The following is an 8,274-nucleotide window of genomic DNA, read 5'->3' on the forward strand; positions in this document are numbered from 1 at the left end:
CCCCTAATAATGCTCTATACAAAATATAGTAATGTAGCACACAAAATATAGTAATTTTTTTGACCATCGAGGAAATTAAAAGCTTGGATAGTAAAAAAATTCAGAATTACTATATTTTATACATTGTTTTACTATATTTTGTACATAGTGTTACTAGTGCTATATATATAGGCTTGCTAAAGTATGCGTACGCGCATTGTGGCATATCGTACGCTCCGGCCACTTCGAGCCAACCAGCGCGCTAACCAGGTGCAAGGGCGCGCACGCGATCATGAGGAAATAATCGAGCATAACCACGTTACGACCAAAACTGCTCCAACCCACTTTGGGGTGCCTAGTAAAGACTCTAGGTTCATTACCATCCGTACTTAATATATTACTGCCAACGGTAAAAATCTTAGATCCATTATTATCTATACATATTCTATTACTGGCAATGTTTAGGGATGAAATCTTCGATATGTCAGTGCCTAGTAAAAAAACATAGGTTCATTACCATCCATACTTAATATATTACTGGAAATGGTAAAAAACCTAGGTCCATTACTATCTATACTTATTCTATTACTGGCAATGTTTAGGGATCAAACCTTCGATATGTCAGTGCCTAGTAAAAAACCTAGGTTCATTACCATACATAGTTAATATATTACTGCCCACGGTAAAAAAACCTAGGTCTATTGCTATTTATACTTATTCTATTACTGTCAATGTATAGGGACGAAACCTTCGATACGTCAATGCATAGTAAAAAACCAAGATTCATTACCATTCACACTTAAGGACGTAGCGGATGAACACATCGTAATAGAATTAAAGGTGTTACTTTTCCTTCCACGTGCTGTTACCCTCAAACAACCTGGCTTCTCCGCAGAACACATCGTAATAGAATTAAATGTGTTACTTTTCCTTCCACGTGCTGTTACCCTCAAACAACCTGGCTTCTCCGCACACGCTGGTGCAACCCGGGCCTGATTAGGAGCGGCCGGCGCGTAGCTTAAATAAAAATGCGCGCACGCACACAATAACATAGTGGTATATATATATATATAGGGCTGGACTATTTATTACTAGTAACAGAATATTATTTTGTTACCATCGGTCCTATAAGAGCGCGATGCGCAGACCACTGTAGAAACTCCCGACCCGTCCCCAACCTAACCCGCCTCCTATCGCCGGAGGCAGCCGTCCCGAGCGAGCGACGGCACCAGCCGGAGCGAGGGAGCCCGCGGCGCCGTGATGGGTCGCTCCTCCGACCCACGCGCTGCCGCCGGCCGCCCTCCGCCTCCAACCTTCGGCCCCGCGCTGCGCCCCCCCCGCCTCCCACATCCGGCGACCCGCCGCGCCCCCCGCTCGACTCCCTCCTCGGCGACGGGCCACCGCCCGGCCTCCTCCCCGGCGCGCCACCGCCCGGCTCCCTCCCCGGTGACGCGCCTCCAGACTCCTTTCCCCGCCAATGTACACTGCGTGACCCAAGCGCCCGGCTGCCTCAGGGCATGTCCAACGCGGGCGCTTAGGGACGAGCGCCAGGATTAGATTCCCGGCCAATTAGCGGTTAATCTGTTGAATCCTGATGTTATGCGCTGCATCGACGCAAGATGATGCGCCGGCCGCTTGCCCGTTTTTGTGCATGCTCTGACCGCTTGACTACTTAATTTACTCCGTGGAATTAGCGCCTGCCGTTGTAAGCCTGGGCGCTTAGGCGTTTTTTCTATTTTACAATCTTTATTTTATTTTTGGTTAGCGCCTCCATAAGCGGCTCTCATTGTAGATGCCCTCATACGAGGTTGCACGCCGCCGCCGGCCCAACCGTCCCCGTCAGGATCCCCCGCCTCCCACCGTGGCTCCTCGCCGCCACCATGGGATCCCAGCCGGCAGGCTCCCACGAGCGCCCCGTGCCCAGCCGTCTCGCTTCCATCATCGGTAATCGCCCCTCCACCATGCCTCCTCCCACAACCCCGATCCAGATACAGAGACCTCCACCAGGATGCACGTCGGTCTCACCGTGGTCACATCAGAAGTCCAACTGGTCGCTCCATGGCCGGTCGCTCAAAGTGCTGCGTATAGGCCACCCCGTGCTCTACCCCTAGGCCTGGCTCAACTTTCTCCCTCCCATCCTATCTCTCATCTGCCTACTTGTCCTGCTCTGTTTCCATCTCCTGAACTATTTATCATGCATCAACTCTCTCGCTATGTGGTTTTCTTGCTCCCTCTCTCGTAGCTACAACATGGTCACAGACTAGCTGATGGATCCAAAAAATGATTATGGATAATTGTTGTTCTGATCTCTAGTTTCTATTAACTGATGGGTAAGATTCTCTCTCTGATGCTCCCTCATCCTTTGTAGTTTGTGTGAACTGATAGTTTAGACTCGATGAAATCCGTTGTTTGTAGTTTGTGTGTACTGATAGTTGAGACTATGAATTCCATGCTTTGTAGTTTGTATGAACTGATAGTTAAGACTCGATGAGCTCCATGCTTTGTAGTTTGTGTGAACTGATAGTTGAGACCTCGAAGAGTTGTCCATCTCGACTTGGTGAACTCATAGATGATAGTTTTGTGAAGTGAAAATTCTTTTTCAAGTTCTTGTGGTATTTAATACTTTGTGAGCTGATAGCTGATACTTTGAGATGGACGTATAATCAGGCATGAAAATAATGTCAAATACGTGCAGTTTAATGGATGAGTGTTATCTAGATCCTTTTAATCTGAAGGTAGTTGCACCACTAAGGAAATTAAAAAAACAATATTTTCTATTGACAAGAAATGGAAATTTGGCTTAGTAATCGTCCATTACTAGAGGTATTGTCACTTGACCGTTTTCCAGAACTAGTTTCAGTTCTTGGACTACCGGCACTTCCAAAATCAAAGACGCCATATCAAAGTGCTCAAAGTTGAAGCAAAGGAGATGAGATGCTAAAAAAAGGTACACATGCTAACAGAAGTTTTACCTTCCAGCCTTTACTCCGCTCTTGTCTGAAGTTTCTGAAAGCAAATCATTAACTTGAAACTCCCCACCTCTTCAACGGGTCTAGCTATAGCTGCAGGCAGTAGAGGATAAAAAATGCATGGATTAATTGGAACTAATCACACATAGGCTATGGGCTACGGATCACATACACATATTAGAAAAATGTGCTATAGATTAGATTGATTGATACCTCCTAGTGTAGTATTTCTGTAAGTGTATTTGGTCTGCACTTATAGGATTTAGGGAAGTACTACAAAAATGTCTTGCATAAATTATGTGCTAAATTTGATGCTCTATAATTGCTTGTCAAAATGCCCCTACGAGAACCAAAATATTTGGATAAAATTTGATGTTGTTGTTCCTATATTCTAGATGAATTTCAATCATACTATTTTGCTACAACAGGCATGTACTTGCTCTGTTTGCAAAATAGTTCTCTTGCAGTTTTCTGTGTTGTAATTTTCCTCTGTCAATCCAACAAAAGCAGCAGTTCTCTTCGCAGTACACAGCACAAATTGGTGTCAAGTCAGCGGAAAAATAATAATTGCATCAGTTCAGATTCGAGATGGTGTAAGTGCAGAAGAAAAAATGGTAGCAGTAAAGGTTCAAGATTGAAAAAGTTGTAAGTTCAACGCGACGTCCCAGATAAGTTCGTGAAAATATAAAAAAATGAAACCCCAATAGGAATTCGAATGGTAAAAGTTCAAGTCACAAATTCCTACTTGGCCTGGATAGCTCATATACACTTTAATCTTGTAATTTAAAAGTTCAAGTGACAACTTTGGAGATGATTGTTTGCAAGTAGTTTACTTTGATGATTCTGTAATTGCATCAGGCCATTACAAAAAATTGCTCTGGAAGTTCAATATTTATTTCAATTCATGAAATAAATACAGTGCCCCGCCCCGCCCCTGCTGCTTGCTAGCTGTCGGTGGTGTGTGCGCGCTGGTCGCTACTGCTGTTTGTTGCTGCTGCAGGGTAAGGTGAGTGAGAAAGAGATTACTGAGAGGGATTTGTTGTTGTTCCTTGTATTGATATGCTCTCAAATTTTTTTGACAATTTTTTCTTGGAATATTGGCCTTGACATTGCCCTTTCTATTAGCAGATAATACAGAGATTAAATACAACTTTGCTACACGGGCCAGCCCCTAGCACTCCGGTACGTTCAAGTTCGCCTCCATGCTCTAGCCAACCCCATTGCTGTGTTTGGGGACTTTAAGTTTGATTTTTTTAAGAAAGGGAGTTGTGTGTTTACTCACTGCCTATAACAATGCATTTTTGTAGTGCTGGTAGTTGTCATTTTTTATCAATCAGTTAGTTGGATATCTTAGTTCAACTAGATAATCGTCTGAGTTAACTTTTCGTGCTCCCAGGGCCAACAAGTTAATATAGATGTGTTCCATTCTAGTGAAGGTTTTGGCAGTAAATTATGCAAAAAAATAAAAGTACTCAAGTTCAGCTCGCAAACCAATAGCAGTCCTATAGTGCAACATGCATCCGATTAAAAAATAGCAAACTTGACTTGAAGCAAGGAAACATAAATTGACAGCAAGGAAAATGCATCATCGTCAATTTGTTCCGCCTCTGTAATTTTTTTTTCGATTTGGGAACTGAGTGACTACAGTTTACTAAAGGATTTCGATATTCTGATGGTGTCCTTGCTTAGCAGAAGTTCAAGATGCTTGTTCAAATGTGATATATAACGAAAATGGTAAAAGATGAATTGTGTTTTCTTGTATAACACAAAGCATTTCTCAGGAAGAAAATTCAGTCAGTGCAACTATATAAACTATGCAAGTTCAGTGATGATGACACCGTCCATTTGGATGAGAAAACACATTTAAAATTAAAATCTATTTTTTTACTTCTATAAGTTCATGATCAACCCCGAGGTAGTTCAAATAATCAAGTCATATAATTCGAAATAATATATTCACTTGTATTATTTTGTGCTCACACTATTTACTATGTTGTGTGACAGGTTGATGAAGATGCTGATTTGACAAAAGGATCAGTGAAGCACTGGGCGATCGAGACACTTTCTTCATCAGATGGTGTACTGCACGACATACTTCCGTTAGTTGAAGATGATACATGGAGTAGTGACCTAAATAAGTTGAAGAAAAATTCTGCAAGTTTGGTGCATGTGCTGCTCCAAATCTATTGTGTGTCTGCGAGTAGCTATTGTATGTCTTCTGAATCATGATGTATGCTATTCTTTGGTACATGTCTTAAGTGTGCGTACGGAAGGCCGAGAAGTTCTATTGCTGGTATACGCCAAGTTCAGAGGCGTTTCCGCCAACGACGCTGAAGCAGCGGTCAAAATTAAACTCGGTTCAGTTTGTGCGTATTCTTTTTTTTATACATCAAGTTGTGAATATGAGTTAATTGGTGGCTTGTGTGTGTGTGTGTGTGTGTGTGTGTGTGTGTGTGTGCTGGGTACCATAAGTATTAGACGGCAAGTGTATTGAGGTGAGCAGCAAGACGAGGCGTGAAGCATGCCATCATGTGTATGCGGCGAGCTGCTACAACACTAATGTGGCTACTGTCGCAAATGAACTTGGCTGGATGCTTAAGTATTGAGCATTGAGCTAAAGGGATTAGTATAAATTGCAGAAGTGGTTGTGGGATGCTTAAGTTCTTTTGACTTTCTTTTCTCTCATTCGTCATGTACTGACGAGCTTTTTCATTTTTTCTGGTTTCAAAAGTAGAAGAGGAAGATGTTGAGGGTGGTCTACTCAGGGCCTTTGCTGCTGGGGTCGCGGCGTGTCAACGAGCTCCTGCAGGGCTACGGGTTTAGCGACCCAGGCGTATCGACCCGTGCATTCTTCTTTCTCGACAGGAAACAAGAGGGAGCAACAGCACCGAGACAGAGGGAGATGCACACATGCCATGATCAGCACATGCTAGACCCTGTGTAGAAGGCTCAATTATTTTCCCTTGACTCTTGCAGCAATTGAACCGTTTGCCGCGAAAATCCTACGTTTCAAACGAAATGGTTACCATGCATCCAGGCTTATGTTTAGCAAGGTGCACTATAGTGTCCACTTGTTGTCACGTCCCATCTCCTGTATTATTCCATCTATAGCTCATTCGGTTGTACCCTGCTAATGCCCTTTTATTTATTGATGAAACAATAGAAAAACGCCCTGGTGGTGCCTAGGAATTGAGCAAATGGTGCATTGGTTTGTGCCTGGGGATAAAGTAGATGTAGCAGTCCAACATGTATTCTATCATCGGTTCATAGAAAAAGAATAGGGATTTGCATTATAGTTACAGACTAATGGTGTCCTCATGCATCCTACTGTGTCACGTTGTTTAAATTCAATCAGTTCAATTAGATAAGCCATTCAAGTTCGGAGCTAATGATAATCATTAGTTCGGATGAGAAACTATATTTGAAACTAATACGCAAAAAGGTTTATTTCTACAAGTCCACGTTCTAAACAAAAGACAGTACAAAAAACTGGTCATATAATCCACTTTCATTTTATGAGTTAAAAAAAATATTTATGTCTTTTTTGGCATATTTAAAACTGCTCCTAAACTGCAATGAATTTAGAGAAATGTTCAACATGAAAAAAGTTTCTTCTATTCACCATCTTTCCAACGGTAAAAGTTCAAAGTCGCAAAACAAGACAAGTCCAAAACATCGTTGCAAAAAAATTAGTTAAAAAAAAGAAAGAAACGACTTTTTAAAAACATCATTCAGTTCAACGATATAAAACATGCAAGTTCGGGGACTATGATACCGTAAACCGTTATAAAATTATGAGAACCGTATAAAAAAACAGAATAAACTCTAGTTGTGAAAACATGCTCAGTACAAACCCATTCGAACATCAGCTCAAGTACTCTTTTGTCGGAACCATTCAAAATCACTCTGTGAAAAATACCTCACTACAAATATGCACATAAATCAGTACAAGAACTCTGTTTTTTCTAATGGGAAACAACACGACGGGTCTCACCATATCCAAAATTACTCTGCAATGGTTGCGAATTTGAGAAAACGTTCAACATGAACAAGTTTCGCATTTTCGATATCTTTCCAACGGTATATTATTTGCCTCATTTGGATAAACTTTTTAAAACAATCGTGTTCGAAATCAAATTTAACCGTATTCGAATTCGTTTTTAAACCGTAACGAATTAGAAAAACATTTCAATACGAAAAAGTTGTGAATTTTCTATAGCTTTCCAACGCCATAACATTTGCGTCAATCCGACAAACCGTTTGCAGAAAAACGCGAAAATACGTTTCACCCAGAATTTCACCGTTTTTCAAATTACTTTTAAATTGTATATAATTTGAAAAAAATAATAGGTATAGGAAGATGCGGATTTTTACCAGCTTTCCAACGCCATCTTATTTGCTCAATTTCGACAAACCGATTGAAAATTGAGTCCAAAATACGATTTGCGCTTTAGGTTTTGAAATAAAAACGGTTTTTTTCAAAACTGCTCTTAAACCATAATGATTTTGCAAAAATGTTCAATATACATGAAATATAGTTGTCAATAGCTTTCCAACGATATATTACACGCCTCGTTCCGACAAAAAAATTGCAATTTTTTTTGAACTAAATAGAAACGAAAGCATCAGTTCAACCGCTCGATATACATCAGTACAACCGCCTGAAACCGTCAGTGCAAGTAGGGTAACATAATAATATTCTTTTACGCGAAACAGAATAGCCCTATATATATAGGGTGAGTCTATTATGATAATACCCCTTAAGAGTCTTATTCTGATAACACCCACCTTATTCTGCACATCCACCACCAGATCGTCGCGGCCCCTCCACTCCTGAACTTCTTCCGCGCCAGCGGCCTGGGAATGCCGCTATCCGTCCCCTCCCGGCCTTCTTCCGCGGCAGCGGCCTGGGAGCGCCCCCGCCCCTCCCCTCCCGGCCTTCTTCCGCGGAAGCGGCCTGGGAGCGAAGCCGCCCCTCCCCTCCCCGCTTTCTCCCATGGCGGCGGCCTAGGAGCGCCACCGCCCCTCCCCTCCCGTCCTTCTTCCGCGGTGGCGGCCGGCAGCGATGCCGCCCCTCCGCTCCCGGCGTTCTTCCGCGGCAACGGCCAAGCAGCAATGCCCCCTGTCGCCTCTCGGCCTTCTTCCGCGGCAGCAACCGAGCAACACCTCCCTCGCTAGCATATCGGCCTTCTACCGCGGCAGCAGCTCGGTAGCGCCGCCGCCGAATTCCTCTGGTCCTTCAATTACCCGTACTTCATGAGATGTGGATTGGTGCTGCCTCGACATGAAACCAATTTGAGCAAGGAGGATTGTGCGCAAGGTTCCT

At 42.8% G+C, this 8,274-nt stretch overlaps 1 long non-coding RNA gene across 2 annotated transcripts; it reads left to right on the plus strand.

Moving 5' to 3' along the window:
• The first annotated feature begins 1,116 nt into the window (after positions 1–1,116).
• On the plus strand, positions 1,117–5,359 carry LOC123097447 (uncharacterized). 2 transcript variants are annotated; one of them, XR_006447210.1, is made up of 4 exons: positions 1,117–3,593; positions 3,807–3,954; positions 4,077–4,130; positions 4,953–5,359. It is a non-coding gene; the product is annotated as an uncharacterized lncRNA (long non-coding RNA). The 2 variants fall into 2 exon arrangements; XR_006447209.1 differs by having other exon boundaries at positions 1,117–3,954.
• Positions 5,360–8,274: the final 2,915 nt, after the last annotated feature.

This window comes from Triticum aestivum, chromosome 4D, assembly GCF_018294505.1.
Source record: "Triticum aestivum cultivar Chinese Spring chromosome 4D, IWGSC CS RefSeq v2.1, whole genome shotgun sequence".
Taxonomy (NCBI): Eukaryota; Viridiplantae; Streptophyta; class Magnoliopsida; order Poales; family Poaceae; genus Triticum; species Triticum aestivum.